This window comes from Trachinotus anak, unplaced genomic scaffold, assembly GCF_046630095.1.
Source record: "Trachinotus anak isolate AG129_WGS33_773 ecotype Australia unplaced genomic scaffold, CSIRO_AGI_Tana_v1 ptg000011l, whole genome shotgun sequence".
Lineage (NCBI taxonomy): Eukaryota > Metazoa > Chordata > Actinopteri > Carangiformes > Carangidae > Trachinotus > Trachinotus anak.
The window spans coordinates 1,946,645-1,968,808 of NW_027273862.1; the positions used below are offsets into that span (position 1 = coordinate 1,946,645).

At 41.6% G+C, this 22,164-nt stretch overlaps 1 protein-coding gene across 4 annotated transcripts in view; it reads left to right on the plus strand.

The window, feature by feature from the left end:
• Positions 1 to 22,164, plus strand: part of znf536 (zinc finger protein 536) — a 232,160-nt gene that overhangs the window by 37,499 nt on the left and 172,497 nt on the right. For all 4 annotated transcript variants that reach the window (XM_071488427.1, XM_071488426.1, XM_071488430.1 and 1 more), the window contains exon 3: positions 10,822 to 10,969. The gene's annotated coding sequence lies outside the window, so the exon portion shown is untranslated. The remainder of the gene's footprint in view (positions 1 to 10,821; positions 10,970 to 22,164) is intronic.

Genomic DNA, 22,164 nt, shown 5'->3' on the forward strand with positions numbered 1-22,164 from the left:
TCATAATTTTAGTTGATGAAATACATCAGTTCTGATACATACGTCAGTCTGCAGAGCAAAAACAAAGGAAAACATTTGTATGTTTTATTGATTTTCATAAGGAGTTCGACTGCGTAACAGACCTTCTTCAGTATAGACTGTTAACTTCCAGAGTTAATGCAAAGTTTCTTTGCCAAGCACCTGTTCCCTGTGCTCAGGTTAATGGGTTCAGAACTGGACGGTTCCCCAACAATCTGGTGTGAAACAAGGAGACGTGTTGTCACCAATACTGTGTATGGTAATGATGTAACTCTTTGGATTAAATCTCGTATCTGAGAGGTAAAAGTGGATGATTTGGTCATTACTACACCACTTGATGCTGATGCGGAACAGGAAAAAAAGATTTGCAGAAAATGTCCACTGTTGTGGCTGAAAGGTGCTGGTAATGGAGACTGATGGTAAAGAAATACAACAGTGAACCACCTTACATTTCTAAATTTGGTTCTGAATCACTTCAGTGTAATTCTCACTTTTTGGTAATAAACTTCAAGAATTGCCTCTCAGCAGAGACCAGGGCTCCATTTCCCTATAATGATCAATCTGCAAAAGTGCCTTAAGTGCATTTTCTAAGAGTATTTCTGCAAACGCTCTTAAATTTCTACATGCATTTCTATAAGCAGTACTTAAGGACGAGTGCACATGCGTGCGTCTTAATGTTGGCTGTCCGTGGTGCTGAAGATGATGCTTAATACATCCTAAAGTAACTGTGCATATTGAACTGTCTGTAAGCTTTGTTTTATATCACAAAGCATCCGTTTTGTTCATATGCAGGTCATACTGTGAATGTCATTCTGGCTAAACCGGCTATATATACGGCAGTCATACACATCAGAGATAAAAGAAAACAAAAGAAAAAGAAAAGAGAAGATGTAGACCCAGAAAATATAGCAACAGGAAAGAGACAGTAGGTTAATAGATCAGGTTAGTTTGAGAGCGAGAGGATGATGACAATAAACTGTACAAATCACCTGTTGAATAAAAGTGTGTGTGTTACTGTAGTTTTTTTATTTTTCTAATTTAAATATTATCCCTCATTTTACATAAAATGTCACTTAAAATAAAAATGATTTTAAAATAATCAACAAAACAAAAAAGTACATTGTTTTTCTTCAGTTATGATGCTTTTTGGAAAACACATTTCAAGGTTTAGATGGTTCATAAGATGAAATTTTATCTTAGCCTTGAGATTGTTCTCAGAAAAGGGGTCCAGGATAAAATCAAGGCCAATAAACATTTTATTTTGGGTTTGTCATTTTCAGGCCGGTGCACAAAAAGTGGGTGCTTGTTAAATCCACTTGTTTCTAGAGGGAAGAATCTCTCTCCCTCTGTCCTCAATTAATTGTTCCTCTTTTCCCGTAAACCATCAAAGATGCAACCTTTGACTTGGGTTATAAATTAGAATCAACCATTAAGTTGGGTACACAGCATCATTGGGGCGAGGGATAGAGACAACCAAGGAGTCACTCTATCAGGCAGGGAATATAGAGATAAACTTACAGGGTTGCAGAGCACATAAAGAGCACATAAATCATACCACACAGAATGAGTCACTGCCTCAGCCATGATTTTGCTCTCCTTTCTTCTGTGCTCTTAACATATCTAACAGAGCTGAGCATATTTTCCTTATCTTCTGTTCAATATTCAATATTTAATTATGACTTCATTCATTTATTTTTTAAGAATAATTTTTCTGGAGAAATAAAAGGATGTGAGTTAAGCCTCTGATTATTGGGAGGGAAAGATCTGTGGTTTTTAGTTCCTCTGGAACATTAATAAGTGACAGAAAGCTAGATTAAGAAAGCTGGGATGCAGCTAGAAAGAAAAACGACAAAGCTTTGAAATGCTGCCAGTATCACCAACTGTACTCTTCTGACACAGCTGATTGTAAGAGAAGCTGGCGCAGCCAGCGTATGCCTTTAATAATGCATTTAGTTAGGCTATGATCTATCATTTTGTACCTTTTGACATGCGATATTGAAATTTAATATTGCATCAATACAAATGATGTATTGCCAGTCGTTGGGAGAAAGGATGTGGATGGCAAAAAGATCTCTGCAAATGTCTTTTCTCTCCCAACTCTCTCTCTTTCCTTCCCAAAGCTTCATTGTACTCCAGTAGGAAGACATAAGAGACATGCCCCCCCCCCACTTTTGCCTTTACTCCCAGCTTTGATATGTGTGTTTAAAAAAATGACATCTCAAAATGCTCAGGGAGAAAGTCTCCTGCTTAAACCAGAGTCAAAAGAGGCTTGGAAAGAAAAAAAGGGGGTAGGGGGAAGTGGAAGTAAGAAGCAGAGGGAACATGACAGCAGTGGCTGAGGGAGACGTCAGGCATTGTAGAGATCTTTGACATGACTCTTTAGTCTTGTGAAATCCCACAGGCGATATTTGGGCTATGAGAGGAGTGTTAGGTGGAGGGAACCAAAGGCTGCTGTTGCGGTGTCAGTCTAGCCTGTCTGCTCAGTGAGATAGGGCTGCACGGATAGTGATGCCAGGCTGATGTCAGTCTGAAGTTGATTTTACGTGTCAGAGGATTTCCTCACCCTGCACGCTGGTACTGAGGGAGGCACACCAAAATAAAAAATAAAAATCTCCAGCTGATAAAGAAGTAAAGATATCCACTGATGTCACACTAATGAAAGAAGCTGTCAGTGTACACTAATCATCAGGTCATCACACTGGCTACAGCATCTGGCCTCACAGTTCAAAACTTACCACAGCATCATTATTAGCATAGACAGGAAACAGGTTTACATGTTCAAGTGTGTCAACAAGTTTTGCCAGTTTAGAGAAGGATGTGGCCCCGGTCAGACACTTTCAGTAGATAAAAACATCAATGATCATGTTGTTTCTTTTCCCACATCCAATACCAACTTTCTTCAACTTCTCCCTTTCTGCCATACCTGAACATGACAATTAAAGCAAGGCAGGGAGAGAACATGGTTATGGTAAGTTACACCAGGTTAGGTAACGATTGTGGTTCAGGTTTTGGCACTGAACCCTTTTGGCGTCATTAGCATTGGATGTATTTTCAGTCTTGGGTAAACATTTGTCTAGTGTTTGTCAGTGTATAGTCCCATCAGCTTTGGAGCTGAGAAAGTAACCTCTTGTCTTGTAAACGCAACGATGGCTGAAGCTCTTGTCAAGCAACAATCACCACCAAAAACCTCTTTAAAATATCACAATTTAGTACCAGTGTGGCTCATTTCACGCTTTGGTTTTTAGTACAGTATACACTGTGTATTAAGGTTGTCATATCAGTGAAGTGTTTTTCAAGACAGTTTCTCCCAAATTAAGTTGAATTTAGAATATTTTCAGTGTTTTTATTTACACTGTTTCCTGAAATAGATGTCGCTGCTAAATATTTTGAAGGTAATTTTTCAACACTTTGAGAGTTTAGAGTGAAATTTCATATTTGTGTGGAGGCAGAAGTTTTAGATACAGATTGAATTCATGTATTCCCTCCTTGCCAAAAAAAAAAAAAAAAAAATGAAGAGAAGTTCTGCCTGCTCTAGAGCTCAACTAAACTTGGTGTGAATGCATCCTGACACCACTTCATCACCATCAACTGACTGCCCATGTCACAGTCATTGTTAAAAAAAAAAATATGGCTTGTGATGGGCTTGATGATTGCAGATGGCGGTTTTGATGATGATAGCGACACCGTCAGTGGAAATTGTAATTACGACAATACGGAAGGCGGTCATTACAGTCATACTAGTGAATTATTACATATTCAGCTAAGATGCACCAAACTTTCACAGCTCTGACACGTTTCCTCTGTAGGTGTCAAACATTTTTCAGCAGACAGATCGAAATGAGCACATGTAACATGTGAATCGCCGTCGACTACAACATCTTTTCACGCGACTTTGGCTGATTCAGAGATGTTGACCTGTCATCGTGCGTGCTTGTGCAAACCCGTGTCACTCTTGTTCCAGAGAACTGATGAGTGTGTGTGAGGCTGTGTCATTAACACCACGTTTGTCTCTGTGTATTTGCATTTTTTACCACTGGTATACGGATGTCAATTAAACAGGGGAAGGAATAAACTGTGTATGTGACGATCTCTGCATGTATTTGTGGGCTATTTACAGCCCCTCACTGATTTCCTCATGGCCTGCCTCTCAAAAACAACACTTGACACTGTTTCCGGTGAGGGTGTCTGTTTGACTTTTGATTAGCTCGAGTAGCTTTAAAGAATCTGCAGTGAAGAAACAGTGCGTTGTTGCTAATTCCTGCATGGCCTCCAGGTATGTTGACTCTGAGCATGTAGGATGTCTGATGTGTGTGTGGGTATGTTAACAGCAGGGAAGAAAGAGCCTGTGAGAGAGGGAATTAGGTGCACTTGGGAGGTGCCGTGGGTTGCAATGGGTCTTGGTGAGCTTCCCTGCTCTCAGCCTTATGTCAAGGCTTTATTATTTCACCTGCCAAGGTCCTGACCTGCTGCACTCAGGATCTGTCTTCCTGGCACTTTCCAGACTTTGATGAAAAAAAACAGCCTGATGGAAAGGTGTGCAAATGCAGGCCACCTTAAAAATGGCTGGCTTTTGGTTGTTGGTTGGACCATGTGAAGGTAATGTAAAGTTTATTTGTTAGTGCCATTGAACCCTGAGTCAAGTCAATGTGGTTTGAATAAGATAAATTCAAACCAGAACACTGTAACATTTAAAAGAAAAAAAAAGAGATTAAAAACAAGAAAATCAATTAAAAATGTCACAATTTCAGTTTTACAAAACTGTACAGACTAAAGAGCTCATTTCGTATTAATATTATTATTATTATTTGGAAAAAAAAATACAGATGGATGGCGATAATGAATGAAATTGTTACTTGCAGCTCCCATGAGATTGGGGGTCAGCTAAGGATCCTTCCTGGTGTCACTTTGAAAACGGCTGCAACCTGTAATATCACACTCTGACAAGTTTCTACATTCTTGGTAGCTACTTCAGTCCCTTTGCATCTTTGCAGACTCTTGTCTTTTCCTTTATCTTTCCTTATCTTTTCCTTCCTCCCTTCCTTCCTGCTTTTCTTCCTCCTGCCTCAGCGGTACATTTGGCAGGTCAACACCTCAGCGGGTGGGGCGTTGTGGGCCAGGTGACCTTTGTCTGTCATTGTTTTGCTCCTCACACCTCACCCAGGGAGAAGGGGAAGAAGCTTAGTGCCTTACACCTGCCACTGGCTTTACAGTTACAGTGCTGGGTTACTGGCAACGGGCTGCGTCTGATTTTGGTGCACGAAGGACAGCGAGTCCCAGATGATTTGCATACACGGCCAACAGTTGATAAATACACCTCAGAGACTGGGTGTGCATCGTGGATTGAACCACTGATGGCCTTTATATTGGCGCCTGCACTGAGCTGCTCTCAGCCACGTTGAAAAGAGACCAAAAGCAGGCACACCAAATGTAGATAACTGTAACGAAAGTGACGTTAGATTCCAAATGTGATTTGCATTCCTGCGTGTGGCATTGAGAGATAAATCAAATGTACCTCAAGTGAATAAGGGGATGGAGATGAAATGAAATACCCAAATGCTGCCTCCACTGGGGCCTGATTGAGTTCAGGTGGCTGGAAAGTGTCTCACCCAGGGCTAGTTGTCAGTGAAGGATCTGCTGTCTTCTCATCTCTCTGTGCTGCAGGGCTAACTAGTGAACATCGGGTGTGTTGCTTTGACGGATGTTTGTGTGCCTCCTGTGTTGCGGGGGGACGGGCCGTTGACACACTTCATATTTCAAAGGCAAGGTCTGAGGAAGAAATGAAGATTGATGTGGAAAAATGGCGCGGCAACCCGTCGCCCATCGGATACATATATTATCATTTACACAAACGTGACACCTTTGCGCATGTCTTTACATGTATATATACATATGCATGGGCATGATTCAAGGCGCTGCACATATTCACATGTGGGTGGTGGTGGTGGTGGTGTGGGGGGACAGTTTCCTCTGTTATTATAGACATGTGATATAATTGCATTTGATCTCCAAATAAACAGGGAATCAGTCCATCTCCTTGGTGAAGATGGCAGATGTGATGGACGAGCGCATTAGTGGCGAGGACAACATTAGATTTGCTCAAAATTATTGATCTTTTGTTTGTGAGCCAAGTCGGCAATAAATAACAGTGCATGGGAGATGTGACTCATTATCACCGTGCCAAAAGCCCGACAGACCTCTGTCAAAACACCCCCCCCCCTCCCTTCACTCTTCCTCCTTCCTTTCATCTCCGTCACTACAAACCAATTTAATCTGTTTTTAATCCTTCCCTCTTTTCTGTCGTCGGTGCATTTAATACAAGGCCCCACTGTCACTATCTGATTCCCTTAAAATTTTAATCCCGCACTGATAACCCTGTATTATTACACATTACACACAGGACACTCACACATACGTACGCATATACACATGCAAATATGTACACGCAACGTTTAGTGGCTCTCTCAGTGTTTTATTCCTTTTTACCTTCTTAGTGAAGAAAAAATCCTTTTATCACACAATGGGTAATTTATATCCATTACCAGCGTTTTCAATCCTTTTCAGCGCGGCTGTCACTGCCTTTGGCACACTCGTGATTAATGTGATCTAATAATAGTCTGCCATTATATTTCCTTTAGTAAAACATGTACCAACATCCTATTCAGCTCCACGAAATTCATTGCCCCTTAAAATATTTTCCCCTTTTTGTTTGAAAGACAAGATTGCTGTTTTTTTTTTTTGTTTTTTTTTCTTCCTCCGTCTCGTTGGGGTGATTATTTGTTTGGGGGGGGGGGGGGGGGGGGGGGGGGGGGGGGGTTAGTGATGACACTTCCCTTATTTTCAGACACTTATGAGAATGATGAAAGGTGCCATGATTCAAGGTGGTTTGTGTGTTTGTCTACAGGTTGGTATGAGTGTGTGGTCCAGTATAAAATGGTGTGTGTGTGTGTTGAGGTGTAGAGCAGCTTCAGTTCAGCAGGACATTAGTTTGGTCTACAAAAAGTAGATTGATTCAAATGAAATTATACACATTTTGAAGGATAACACAGGCAGCCTGCTTTAGAAATAAAAATAGCTCTAAATATTGTCAATAATCAGTGATTTTTGCCCCCTGACCACAAATTAATCCATATTTTTTGTGTGTAGTTAGTCGGTAGGTAGGTAGTTTGGAATCAGTGATGGAGAGGAAAGATGCTCTCCGTGGAATGTGCCTAGGATTAGGTGTCTATGTTTGTGTGTTTGCATGTGTCTGTGTTGTGTGTGTGTGTCTCTGCGTCTCCGTGTGTGTGTGTATGTGTTGCCAGGGAGGTGGTCCAGCAGTGGGCTCTGCTCCCTCCCAGCCGGACAGCCTGAGCCAGTCTGCCACTCATGGGGCACGTTTCAGGCGGGGAGGTGCCAACGCTTGCACACACACACACACACACACACACACACACACACACACACACATGCATGCATGTATGAAGTTGCACACACACACACACACACACACACACACACTGTGCTGGCTCTCTCCCACAAAGAGGGTTAACCCTTACTGGGTTCTTAGACTTGTATCCAGGATGAACAGGTGGTCCCACAAAACATGGGCATCCATTTCCTCATGACTTATCCCAGTGTGTGTATGTGTGTGCATGCGTGTGTGAGAAGGGAGGGGCAGACAGAGACACGGGGGTAGAGAGAGACTGTGGCTTTGGTACACCTTTTGTATGTGTGCTGGTTTTGTTTGGTACGGCAGTGGCTGGTGTACGGAGCAGCTTGTGGAGGGTCCCGCCACTGTGTGAAATTGACATCAGATGGCCGTTGTGACAAGACCAATATTACATCCAACTTCCATTTAGCAAGGGACAGCTAATATATGTGTGCCATGTGAACATTTGTTTGTGTGTGTGTTCATCAGCACCTGACCCCAGAATCTGACCGCACCAAACACAGCTGCCAGCACTTTACATCTATATCCCCCCCTCCTCTGCGTCTCTCTGCTTTTTCCCCTCATTTTTCCTCTTGAATCCCTTCATCCAGGATCCTTCCATTAAAGATAACTTGTATTGAGCCACATCTTATTCCCTTCAATCTGCCTCCCCCTCCTGTCTCAAGTGATCCCTTCCCAGCAGAGAAAATCGAAGGTAAACCACTTCTAAGGCAAAAAAAAAAACAGTGCACACCACTTTGGATGTTTTAAATATCACCCTCTGATGGAAGCAAGGTTGTGACAGTTGCTTTGGTAAAACATGTCAGAAAATCACAAAGTTTCGTCTTTGTCACCTGACGGCTGCGATAACGTTAAGTTGCACTCAGCATCTGGATGTTACAACACATGGCTGCGACTGTCTCAGCCTTTGATAACCCGCCTTTCATGTCGGGAGGGGGAAACGCTCTGTTTTACTCCACTTTATTTGTTCTTTTGTGATTATTCTGTGGCTCAGCCCCTCCAAACCCCGACACATGAAACAGACAGACATTTTGGAAAATGTGAGTAAGTAAGCAAAGAGAAGGAGAGAAAGGCGGGGGGTTTTGGGGAGCTCAGGAGATAAACATAAACAGAGCAGAGAGAAAGAAGGTTTCTCTCTGAGTCAGCGGCTTTTAGTAAAGTCTGATTAAACGAGGTGGGAAACCACATGGGGTAGTAAATAACAGAGGTGTCAAAATGTTGCTTAATGACCTGGATATCTACTGCATGAAATATGTAGCTGCACATCTATGCAGGAGCTGTATTTTTGTTCTTTAATGCCTTAATGTGCAGGGGGAGTTCAGATGTTTAAAACAACTTAGTGGGAGTGGAGAAGACGGGGAACACAGACGACATTATACCGTCAAGTGCACTATCGCTGTTTTGATAAGGGGAGTGATATTAATGATGCACACAAAGTACAAATCAAGGGGAAGATTTTGGCAAATATTAATTGTCTAACACTGTCTATTTTTAATTAACCTACACTGAGTGATAGTTTTTTTTAATTTAATAAATATTATCATGACTTTTTTTAAGCCTGAGTCTGCAGCTGAAAGATCATTTATGAGAGACTGTCGCAGAAAAATAATCAATCAAGACCCTCCAGCACTCACAGGGTTGTACTGTGTGGATGCTGCTTTGTACAGTCCTAAAATACTCTGTAGAGTCTTGTTTAACTATTGAATGTCCTATTTCTGTCTGTGCTGTCCAACATGGCAGCTTTTACAGGCCAAGGTTTCTCAGTTTTTTGACCCTGACCCGTGTTTTTTGGGGGAGTCTTTCCTCATCCTTACGGACAGAGGGGCGGCTGTATGCTGCACAGGTTGGAAAGCACAGATTTTGGGCTGTATGAATAACAACAGCCTGACTTCAAATTCAAATTCAATGAGATTATTTTGACATGGCATGTACATTTAAAGGTCTTAACAACAGCAACAACAACTTAATAACGCAAACAAAAAAAGTGGCCTGCACACACACCTCTGTCTGATTGTCATTTACCACAAATCAGAATTATTGTAGTAACTAATTACTTGCATTTGTAACTTTTGATTTAAGATACAAGGCTACACAATGTTATAATATATTATAATATATGTGTATATAACATATATATAACATGACTTTAAGTCACTACACATATGTTATATATAGTCAGTGAATCAAATCAAATAGACAGTGAATAAGCAACAGCAACAGCACAGCATGACGTCAGTAGGAAAAAACATCCGCATAGATGGAGATAGTGTGATCAGATTGTATTAACATATTAAAACTCTGTGATTCTAAACTAACTACTGCAGTCCATTTATATGTGTGAAGAGTTTGCCTAATGTACAACACAGTTCATTTCACCGGGACATCAATTTGGTAATTTTATTATAAGCCAACACCTGATACATTTAATATGTGATGCCTCGGTAGCGCAGAGCTCCACTGTGGAGGCGCCCGGTAACTCTTTGGTCGAGCGTGACCCATGTGCCAAGGCTGGGTCCTTACTGCAGCAGCTCCGTCCCACACTTTCCTGTATATGTCTACTGTTGCAAAAAAATAAAGGAGAAATACCAAAAAACAAAAAAAAAAAAAAAAAAACACATAATCTGTGAGGCTTACCACTGATAAATGTATCCATTAAAAATGACATGAAAATAGACACTGCAGCTTATTTTAACTTGAACACCATCTTGCTGCTGGAAAAACTCACAAGTGTTAGTTCATCTGAAAAGTCCCGAGTAACACGAATACACAATTTACTCCAGACTGAGAAAGGCTTTATAAAAACTACAGTGACCAGCTGTTTGAATTAATTATTTAGCCTTTTTGAAAACTACATTTGAACTATATTTGAACTTTAAACAGACACAGACAGAGTAAGTCAGAGATATGTGAGTGAGGGATGAACTCAATGCCGGTGTGGAAACATGGAATAACAAAAAAACTTATCTTCTTCATACTAAGTTTGAACAATAATATTTGATCATTTAGATGTTGGGAGGTTTGGTTTTTTTAAATGTCATATTAGCCTGTTGTTATTGGAAAATTGGTGACACATATAAACTGGCAAATAAATAAATACAAGCTGGAGAGCAGGATGAAGACATTGGTGGATGGAGAGGAGTACGAGCAGTGAGCTGGAGGTAATCAGAGGTTATTGCAGAGCAGTCAGCAGTACATCAGTCAATTCACCTTCCCCTCCTTTTTCCAGGGGGGAAACCCCTTGGTGATGAGGGGGGTGCTAGAAGTGGAGAGAATGGGGAGGGAGGGAGGGAAGGAAGGGGAGCAGTGGTGGCAGAGAACTCAGCATTTTCCTTATCTCCTCTCTCTCTCTCTCTCTCTCCCTCTCTCTCTCTCAGGGCTCCCTGATCAGTGGCGACCAGACGCGGAGCTGAAGCTGACGCTGGCTTAACGGGGCTAAGCACACTGTCACGCTGTCTAAGACACTACCCACCCACCCACCGTCTGAGGTGACTCAGGGCTTCCACAGAAGAGGAAGTGAAGGAGGTAAAGGAGGGAAAAAGGATAGAGTATAGAGGCGGGAACTTTGGGGTGGAGAGAAAGGTAGAGATCAGGCGTTTATTAGTGACAGTACTGTTGTGTGATTGGGTGAAACTCAGGAGGAAGGAAGGAAGGAAGGAAGGAGATGAGGGGAGGAAAGAGAACAAGACGGGGGACAGAGGAGAACTGTCCCATGAGCTTGTGTCACTGGTTACAGTTATCTGCACGATGATGCAATCTGTATGGGTTGATGATGAGGATGAGCATGACAATGACACACACACACACACACACACACGCACACACACACACACACACACAGAGTTTTGCTGGGACGTCCGTTGTATATGGATGTACAGAGGGCCAGCATGGGCATATCAACAGATAATGCCTATTGAAATAATCCCATCAGTTATCCGTTGTAGCAGGTTTACTCTGTCTCTCTTTAAGTCCAGGCCGCCTGTCTCTTCTCTCTTGGGTCATTCTTTTCTCCTAAGTGTCCAGAGCAGACGCTTGTGTGTCCAGCAGGGCCTATGTTATGTAACATAGGTATGCATATGTGTGTGTGACCTGACCTACATCCGAGGGCTTCAGATACAGCGAGGAGGTGTGGGGGGAGGGGGGGTTGGGGTGCATGCAAAAAGTGCAAGCCGAAGCCTAGGAAGGTGTGAGGAGAAGTTAGAACGCGTTGTGTGCTTGACAGACCGAAGTGGAAACCCTACAGGCCCGATGCTCCGAGGACACGAGGTTAGTTCACCCAGCAGCTATTTCTTATCCAGCTGTGGAAATGCCTTTACCATCACATCAGGAATATCTAGCCGAGGTGCGGATGAACATGTTGCATTCGTCTGTTAATAGCAGAGGCTGATGCATGTTGCCACGGTAGTGATTTGTTTCAATTGATATTAAAGTGTGGATTGACTGTGATGCTACTTTGGCATCTTAACTCAGAAACAGGACAGAGTCAGTGAACTCTCCTCTCCTCACAGCACCTTCTCTCATCCGTTTCTTTGCCAAATTTGGACGCTGACACTAAATGGATCTGCCATAATTCAGATGTGAGTGGGAGGATATATATTTATATATATATGTGTGTGTGTGTGTGTGTGTGTAAGTGTGTGTGGTTGTAAAGTGAAGCATTATGGCAAAAAAAAAAAAAAATGCTTGAATAATTTAGCGCTCACATTATTTTCTAATGCCATTCTTTAGAATCTGACTGCGTCACTCTAACAAATGCGTATGTTGGAAAGTTCAGGGGATTTTGGAGGGCGCCTGCGAACAGTGAGTGATGGCAACCAGCCGACTCTCAGATCCCTCTTGTCTACTGACGGCTCCATGTGAGCCCCGTGCACCATATTCCTCTCTCAGAACTAACGGCGTGGTGAATCGAAACAAAAAGGCCACATATTTTATTTATGTGTCAAAAGTGGGTTGAAAGGAGTGTAAGAAGGAGGGAGCGGGGATGTATCACTCTATCCGTCGGTTGATATCATTCCACTCGTGCGGATCAATTCTCCCAGACAGAGGGAGATAAGAATGGAGCGGAGGAACAGGACGGAGGGACAGAAAGAGAGAGAGAGAGGAAGAAGAGCTGAAATGGTGGTTGTATTGATTTGTCAAAGAAATACAGCGTTGCGTGTTTTGCTTAAACATCCACATAAACCTGAGCTGTCAGAGGTGGGCGAGCCCACCGCTGACATTTGACCACACAGGCATGGATTGTGGATTTTCTGCTCGGCTTAGCTGTGAATAGTTTTAACCATCAGCTTCATGTGGAGACAGACAAAGACAAATGCAAAATTGTCACAGTGGCTGAATCACTTCTTATAGTTTTGTGACAAAAAAAAAAAAATCTTAACTCAAAGTCCACTTACTAGCTTTTTCTGGAGGTTTCAACTGCATTTCTCAGTGTATTACTTAGACATGGATGTTAGCTGTTAAATTCCCATTTTCTCTTTTATGCCAACTTGCTTTTGTAGCCTGGTATCACAAAAAAAACTGTAAACTAATGTAATGTATACGATTAATGAGAAGTTTGGAGCCCTGAGCGATGAACTTGCAGGTAGAGGTCGACCTGAAATGAACCTATAGAAATCCTACCCTGACCTGATGAGCGTTAATTAATTTTCAGAAAAGAAAAACCTAATCTGTGGGGGACCCAAGAACAGCCAGACCTGAATAGATTCGAGGATGGTCGGACCGGATCCAAAATGTCGACCTGAACAGACCGAAACAGAGAGACCACAAAGACTGACATCAGTTAATTCAAGCAATTAACAAAAAAAGAGCAAAAGTATAATAAGCATAATGCTGAAAGAGTGAATGTAAATCCAGGAAACTAAACTGAAATAATCTTTATATGTAGAGTATAACATCCAACTAGGTGACAGGTCGATACAAGACAATTTTGTAACCTTTTTAACCTCAGTGAATCAAGATCAAACAATTGTCAACAGCATAAATCTTGGAGGCTACTGATTTTCCTGAAATAAGCTCAGCTTAAGTTCCCTTTAGACCTGCAGCAGTAAAACAAAGCCCAACCTGCCCTGATTAGATTGGACCTGACTCAGATCTTGGTTCCTCAGAACTGAACGGCCCTGTGAAGACCTCCACTTCAAGGGACTTCAAATTAAATCCACTGGTAGGCCAAATTCCAAGAAACATGTTGCGTTCCCAAAACACCTGCCTGCCCCAGTCACACTTTAAGATTTACTCAAAGCATAACTTTTCCATAATGACAATCACAACGCGACACCAATCTGACCCCATATTTCTATAAGTTCCACACCACAATAACCCCCCCCCAAAAGTCTGTTTTTTTAAACATGGTCATGCATCTGCAGCTGCTTAGGCTCATCACATTCCTAAATTGTGAATAACTGCAGCAGCCTTGGCAATAGTGGAAAGAAGAAAAAAAAAACACAAGATATAACCTCAATTAAGACCGCCCACGCAAATTTTGCTGACCGTGGTGAAATTCTCATAACTAGAAAAGACAAAGACAGCAACTTTGTGCTTAATTACTTCAAGGAATCTGCCAGTGATACTGTTGTGTCCATCCACATCCACAAAAAAAACAAAAAACAAAAAAACATGTCATCCGTCCCATATTTGAGCACGTGAGGACAGAAAGACCCTCTTCCACTCTGTGACTACATACCTGGCACAAGGGAGGGCAGGGGCAGTTAAAGAAAACTGGAGAAAAGAGCAGAGAGTGTGCACAGGGCCATAAAACGGATAGTTTAACCATTGATCGAGAGCAGTGGTGGAAATGGCAGCTGTAAATCAATTTTATCTTGGAGCAGCTAAAGAGTGTTTTCTAATGAGGTTAATGCCACATAATGGCTAAATTCCTCTGCTTAAAAGATGCCCTCAAGGTGGTGGCGAGAGATAGATGTCGCCATGGAAAGCTTAACACCTTCACTGTTCAACACAAAGCAGAGGGACGCCTTAGTCTTTCCGGGAGATTGTACCTTAAATGATGTTAAAGCTTTATTCGTTAGGTTTCAGGCGGTCTTTATAACAGACAGTACAAATCTGTCCAGACAGCTTGTTACATCGACAGACACATCCATCCATGGCTGAGATGAGCTGTTTTTAAAATTTACTTAAATTATTTGTTTAAACAATTCAGTCTCAGTTGTCCACTTCTAATCTGACAAGTTCCTCCATGACCACAACTACAGCATATAAAACAAACAAAAAAAACAAAACTGCATCAATCAAATTCAAATAACTGTGGCAGTTCGTCATCTTAGTGCTAGGCAGCAGGCAGGGTAGCGTGTCAAACTGAAACAGGCTGGCTATTGCCACTAAAAAGACAAACTGACCCAGAACTAATAGATTATGAATCAAGTTGACCTCTGGCAAATAGTAGTGTTTATGGAATCCATTATGTTATGGGAGATGAGGCCTGAGTGGAGGAGAGCAGAGGGCTTAGCAGTGGCAACAAAAAAAACATCCTTCTCTACACACGAGTACAGCATCCATATACACTCGGGGTTTCCCTACATGTGCACTAAGGTTAAACTAAATTGGGTTTGTAAAGGTCAGTATAGATTAATACCTCAGCAAAAGGAGGTTATGCATTCACCCATGTCTGTCTGTTGGTTTGTTTGTTTGTCAGCAGGTTTACGCAAAGAGTACTGGTCCCATTTGCACCAAACTTGGTAGAGGTATGAGGCATAGACCAGGGACGAACCCATTAAGTTTCTGTGCTGATCTTGTTCAAGGGGCAGATCAAGGGATCTTTTTATCACTTTCCTCAACATTGCAAGATTTTCAGCAATTCCATGAATCTCTCAGGAAATGATGTATGGATTTTGATTGTTTGGCCTTGGTGGAGGTACTTAGTCCCTGCCTAGTTCTTTTTGAGGGATTTCTGGTGCCCAATTCCTTCCTAGTATTTTCATCTATCCATCTATTTTCCAAAACTTATCCCAGTCTGGTTCATGGTGGCAACAGACTAAGTAAAGTACCTTGTTGTCCCTGCCCCTAAAGACATTATTCAGATCTTCAAGGGGGAACCTGCAGTGCTCCCAGGCCAGACAGGCTGTGTAATGTCAGTTGTGTTTTTGGTCTGCAGTATGGTCTATTCCAATGTTGATGTACCCCTACACAAAGAGCTGGCCAAGGAGGAGACAACCTGATTAGATACCAGAAACAACTCAACTAGCTCTTTCTGAGGCTTCTTCTGGGTATCCGCCCCAACCCAGTGAAATCAACAGACCATCACTGCTAGAAAAAAGCAAAGTAAAAATCCTGAGGTCAGCAAAATGAGCATTCTCCACTCATTGGCTCTTTAAACACTTGCCTTAAAATCAGCAGTTTTCAATGTGAACATTTTCAAGTATTTAGTTTATGAAGTCCTGCTGCAGGTGTCATCTTTTCAGAATGGAAAAAGCTGAAACTGCCTTTATCCCATGTGACATGTCATATCAGGATTTATTTAAAGAGTTTGAAAGCTGGTATCAATGTCACAAAATTGTATAATAGCAGGGCTTCAAAAAGAATAGTTGACTAATTTTCTCAAAAAAAAAAAAAAAAGAGTTGGGACCCAAGGGCGAAGCACTACATTTTACAGTAGTACAAGTTTCTTGTTTGTCTTGACCAGACACAAATATGCAGGGGTGAGTGCATACCATTATGAACAGCTGTGGAATTAAGTTGGTGGGTTCATTTTCGATAGGCCAAGAATGTTGGATCCTGACCCAAGCTTGTGTCCAAAGATAATTATAGTGTGCAAAACACGAACATAATACAAGCAAGTGTCAGCTAGTCTTGATTTGTCAGCCAAGATTTTGAAAAATAACTAAATAAATAGATAAAGTTAACAAGAGGATGCTCATCTTCTTAGTAGGGAGAGGTAGATGGCAGACTGCAAGCACAACCGATACGTGCAGGGATTCCCAAAGCATCCGGTATCAAGATTTATCAGAAGTTAGCTAGCTAGCATGTCAGCAAATGCAGACGTGTTGAAATATTACATTACACAAATTACATTAGATAGTAATGGAAGCATAAGGAATCCTCTTTGTCTTCAGTCGGAGTGATCTGAGGAGTCTGTAAGCTGTAAACTAGACTCCACCATAACGTTGTTGATGGAAAGCAGCTTGCAATCAGTGTCTTTTTTTGCAATGTGGAGACACTGTGGGGCATTGCATTATGGGAGAGGCTTGGATAAGGCTCTGGTGATGTCAAATAGGCTTTATGAATTTACACTATTAAAGGAATACTGAATCATATCCATCAAACTGGTGGTGGATGTAGCACTGATGCAGGCTATTTAAAGTTTTAATTAGTCCAACACTGACCATATGTATCAGTCGAACCATACTGTACTCATTCACAACCATCACTGCAGTGGCAACCCACTGAAACAGACAGAGGATATGTAGACACATTTAAAATAACAGTCATACAGCATAGTCACTTCAAACCACTCTGATGTGTGTGTGTGTTTGTGTGTGTGTGTGTGTGTGTGTGTGTGTGTATGTGTATGAAAAAATGAGTACAACCAGTGTGCAGCATGAAACTTAAGGAAAGTTCATCTCCACAGACCTCTAGCATTGATCACTGGGGCCCTAAAGCTATTATCATGATCTAATTAGGTTTAACATAAGTCTGTGTCACGGCCCGGTGCAAGGCTGCCTTGTCCCCAATTCCACACTTTCACAGCATCCCTATTTAAAAATAGCACACATGTGCCACGCATACATGCAGTGAATACTAATGCTTTTTTTCCCTACTTACACTGAGATCTACTTTAATGTCAGAGGTCTGAGCGAGGAGAAATGATGTAATTCAGGAGGCAATGAACAAGTGTGGGGTGATCTCGCAGGTTTCCCTTCTCATGGAGACACATGTTTGCACTCTGACCTTCCATCAGAGAGAATATGGTGTAATTTGTAATTTGTGGAAAAATAAAATATGATCTGTAGTTTTAAAAAAAAAATCTGGAAGAATCTTGGTTGTACACACAACAGTTACGATTAACTGGCTTCAGGAACATGTATTGTTTGAATCAATAGTTATCTTAAAAACATACTACTTTAGTATTGTTGGAAGGAGTGGAATAGCTTTTTATATTATAATCATAATTCTCAAAATTATGCAATTTAAAGACTAAAGTAACTTCAGAGCTTCATTTTCCTTCATTTCTGCTCTGTCATTGTTTAAATGAAACTATCCACAGTGTTATCTATTTGAAAAATGTGTAACTTTCTGATTGTAGCAGGTGTGGATGAGCTTCCTGATTGTGTTTTAATTTTTACAGTTTGATCTGTTTTCTGTCTCACAGTTCTGACGTAATTTGATAACCAAACTGACTCCACAGATTTCATTCAGTCCTCTTCCCATCTCCTCTCTCCGTATTCGTTTGAGCTACAAGTTGGAGATGACCTGAATACCCAAGCATGTCCGCTTGTAAAAAAAAAGGGCCTGTAGGTCATCTGTCAGCAGGTTATTATGACCAGTAATTAAGTTTTGTTGCTAGGCAACATCTAGTGGTCGTAGTAATTATGACAAGAGCAAAGGGAAAAGTGTGGTGACGTAGTTTATAGAGCGACAAAGTCCACGTCAGGAGGAGGTTGGGGTGGATGGATGGGTCAACAAAACACTATGACACAGGAGAGCCGTGTTCGATTCCAGTGTGGAAGTAGCAGTTTATTTTGTTTCTATTATCCATGACTGTTCAACAAAGTTAGCCATGTTGTTATTATTGTCACCATGACAAAAAAGGTTGTCTCATGTTGAGGAAGTACTTATTTCAACCCAGATCACCATCTTTTCTTAAACCTAACCAAGCCATGACCGTTATTACAGTAACCATGACAACCATGTTCTGGTATGCCTGCTGTCGTAGGGGCGCTATTTCAGGAGACACTCCTATAGGTCGTATCAGAGGGTTGAAAGGAAGAGTTTGGAGGAGTTATTGGTTTTCCTTCATCTCTGCTCCATCATTGTTTAAATGAAACTATCCACAGTGATATCAATTTGAAAAATTTGTAACTTTCTCATAGTAGCAGGTTGGGAAGAGCTTCCTGATTATGTTTTGAGTTTTGCAATTTGATATCTGATTTCCGTCTCAAAGTTCTGATGCGATTGGAAAACCAGTTCTCTTCCCATCTCCTCTTTTTGTATTGGTTTGAGCTCTGAGTCGGAGATGATCTGAATACCCTATAGGCTCAAAAAGTGTAGAAGGTGAAACATGCAGCCAGTGACCTAATAAGAAGAAGACCTTTAAAGTGCACCCATTAATACAGCTGTTCAAAAATATTCTATAATAGAATACTATATCTAATTTGTTTTATGTACCTTATATCTGGGCTGTGGTGCTTTAATACAGCTGTGAATTACCCACTCTGACACCTTATTCATTTTCAACATGATTAGCGCCAGTGGTGTGCATGGCTGGCACAGTGGGTGGCTGTGGCCCACTGCACACACTCATGGGTTCATTACGCCATCGCACAGGTGTAATGGAATCCCACCACCCCTCTCTCTCTCTCTCTCACACACACACACACACACACAGTCAGTCACACATACAAGTCCTCACATGTACACTCCAGAACATGAAAGCTTGCACACAGACTGAATACTTTGGACCCTCTTGGCCTCTTCACAAAGCAACTTTTTTTTTCTTTTTTTTTAACAACGTTGTACAATCGAGGCATCCACTTCAGTCTTATTATTTCAGGGCCAGGCTGAGGAACCGTGCTTCAGTCGCCCATATAAGGGAAAGCAAGTCTAAAAAAGAGTGTTAAGAGGACTCCCCTCCCTTCCAGTGCTCCCGTGTCTGCTGTTATTATGAATAGTAGCGGTAACAGAGAAAAGCATATACTCCATTCGAAGCTGCTCATGGTTTTTGAAGGACCACTCTCAACCCCCCCCCCCACCCTCCACTCCACACCCACCCATCCACCACCACCGCCACCTACCCCCCTGGTCTTTTGATTGATATGTGAAATCCGTCTCTCTGCGCAGCTCTAAAGGCAGTCCCTGTGTGTGTCTGAAAGGTGCTCATTGTTGAGCAGAGACCACTTTGTCAAGAAACAATCCTGTTCCCAAGGAAGCTGAGAATGTCTTAAAAAAGATACAGGCCCTTATTGTGTACATTGGGGAACTTTAATTTTGTGTGTGAGGTCATTTTAATCCTGATGAATTTTTATAGTAGCGGTTGTAGTTCAATGGCTGGTTTCCCTAATGCTCTAAAGAAGGAGCAAAATAAAGGAAGAATGGGGAAGAATGAAAAACCCACCCACAGGCCTGCTGAACAATCCTAAACTTAAAGTGTCACAGGGAGTGAGGAGGAAGGGTAGAGGCCTTTGTTGATGGACACATTGGGATGTATTTAAGTTCTACAAAGGAGATTCCCTGAATGGAGGCTTGATTTTTGCTACAAGGTTTAAAATGCCCGCTCTAAGGATAGATTGGCATGGGATAAAGTTTGTGTAGGGTAATCTGATGTGAGTGAACCACCCAAGACATCGTCTCTGAACTTGTGCCAAAGAGGGAAGGCGACAAACTACTAGGCAGTAATGCCTCAGTGACACTGTTAATGATATGATGGAACATTGATTTTTTTTTCAACCGCATTTTATCACATTTGACCCGACAAACCTCCACAAAGGAAGATTGGGCTTCTTCTTTATGATAATAGGCCTCTAAGCCTTCTTCTTTTGTGCAAACTAATGGTTGTATTTGTGCAGCAGTTTGTCTTTTCATCTGAGCTGTGTGGCTATTTTGTTGTTGCTTTGCCCTCTGGCCTCTTGGAGGTTTTGACTGGATGCAAGCCTATTAGGCCGACAAGTTGAAATGTAAACACCAAGAAGCTGGAAATGTGCTCCTTTAAAGTGGATAAACTCACTAGATTTTTGTACATTTTAGCAAATTAAAGCACTAGATAAACACATGACTCTTTTTATTTTGTTGCTTTCTTCAAAATGATGCACCGTTGCAGGAGGCCCGCTCATCACCATGGTGGCTAAATGGAAACTGGATCTTGTTTGAGAAACGGCGGGGTGAGACCAAACAGCATGATTCATAATGCTTATTTATGTACCATGTAGCTGGGACTCAGCAGGGGGCAAAGGAATGGTTTTTACTAAGTACATCTCTTTCTGCTTAGTTTCTCCTCCGTTGGGCTTTGGGCCTGTCGTCTCGATAAATATTTCTGATATGATATACTGAAAATACATCATCTTTATGTTTTTGATCATCCCCCAAAATAACGAGTGTAGGAGTCTGCCATTCTCATGCAAAGAAATGAGGTGCATTCAAGCAAGTTTCACTAGTGCGACATGTCAGTGGAGTCAGAGGCAGACAGACGCACACAGCTTCAGGTTACCTCTAGCTTAGTGATGGATCCTTATAATGCCTACAACTTCCAGCAGCTAGCAAATACACAAATAAACACACCAACACTGACACTTGTTCCATGCATTAAAATTCAGCAGTTCAACAGAGACTTTTTTTCATGTCTTTCCTCTAACTGTCCCTTTTTCTTTCTCTAACTTTTCCCTCCTGCCTCTTTTCCCTCTGTTCTGAGATGCAGAGATCCAAGTGCGCGATGGTGCATTACTAAGGACACCTGCTCTGTTGATGTGGCCAGGCAGATTGACTGTGTGTGTGTGTGTGTGTGTGTGTGTGTGTGTGTGTGGGTGTGTGTGTGCGCGCATGCATGCTTTTATTCATTCATCAATTTTTAGGCTGAGACTGGGACCAAACCTATCAAAATTGTTCTGAAGTCAATCTGTCCATTTCTGCCTCAAATTATGCATAATGGGCTTTTAATTTTGTGCCATGCAACTAACAGAAACAGTGTCCTTCTCAATGTTTGGCCCCCAAAATAGTAAAAAACTCAAGCCTTGCAGTTCTGAAGTGTTAATTGGTGAAGTAGATCAAAACAAACATGGCGTTAGTGTTAGAAAGGAAGTCATTTAATTACTGTATAGCCTATCTTCATATACCATTAAGTTAGATCACCTTAAAACTTATTCATTATGAGAATTATATGGTTCAGTGAGTGACTGTAATCTGTGTAGCAGGTTATTACGACCCATAGTTCAGAACAAGAATAGTCACTAGCTGCAGTCCAAGATGGTGGAGTTGTAGTCCGCCTGTGGGACGTGAGACCTGCCTGCAGGCAGAAACTGAGGTAGCTGGTTAGTAACGACTGAACTTTGTAATTAAAGCACTTACATATAGCACCTAAATGAAAAACAGCGCTGTCCAAATTAATACTCCATGTGACCTAAGTGATTAGCGGTGAGTGGACAAACATCCCAAAAAAAGCATCAAAGCGGTGGAAGGATGCAGATCGTGACTCACATTATTGACTCTGATTCTACTGAAAAAGATTGTCGTATGATTTTTGGCCAGATCGCCCACGTCTAGTGAATAAACACTGTCCTGTGTGTGAAAACAGTTTTCACAGGCTTTGACCTCTTCTGTACCTGTAAAATAAATAAATAAATAAATAAATAAATCATAAATCCCTCAAAAAAGAGAGAGTCCTCTTACCACAGGGTAGAAATCAAGAGAGGAGGGAGAGTTCAAAGCCTGGCAGTGCACAATATGTTCTGTTACATTATACTGTACTTTCTCTTCTGCTCTGGAGGGAGAAATAGAGCAGCAGCGACGGAGGCAAATGGGGAGCATTTGAAATACTCGCCATTTTATTACTGACATTTGAATGA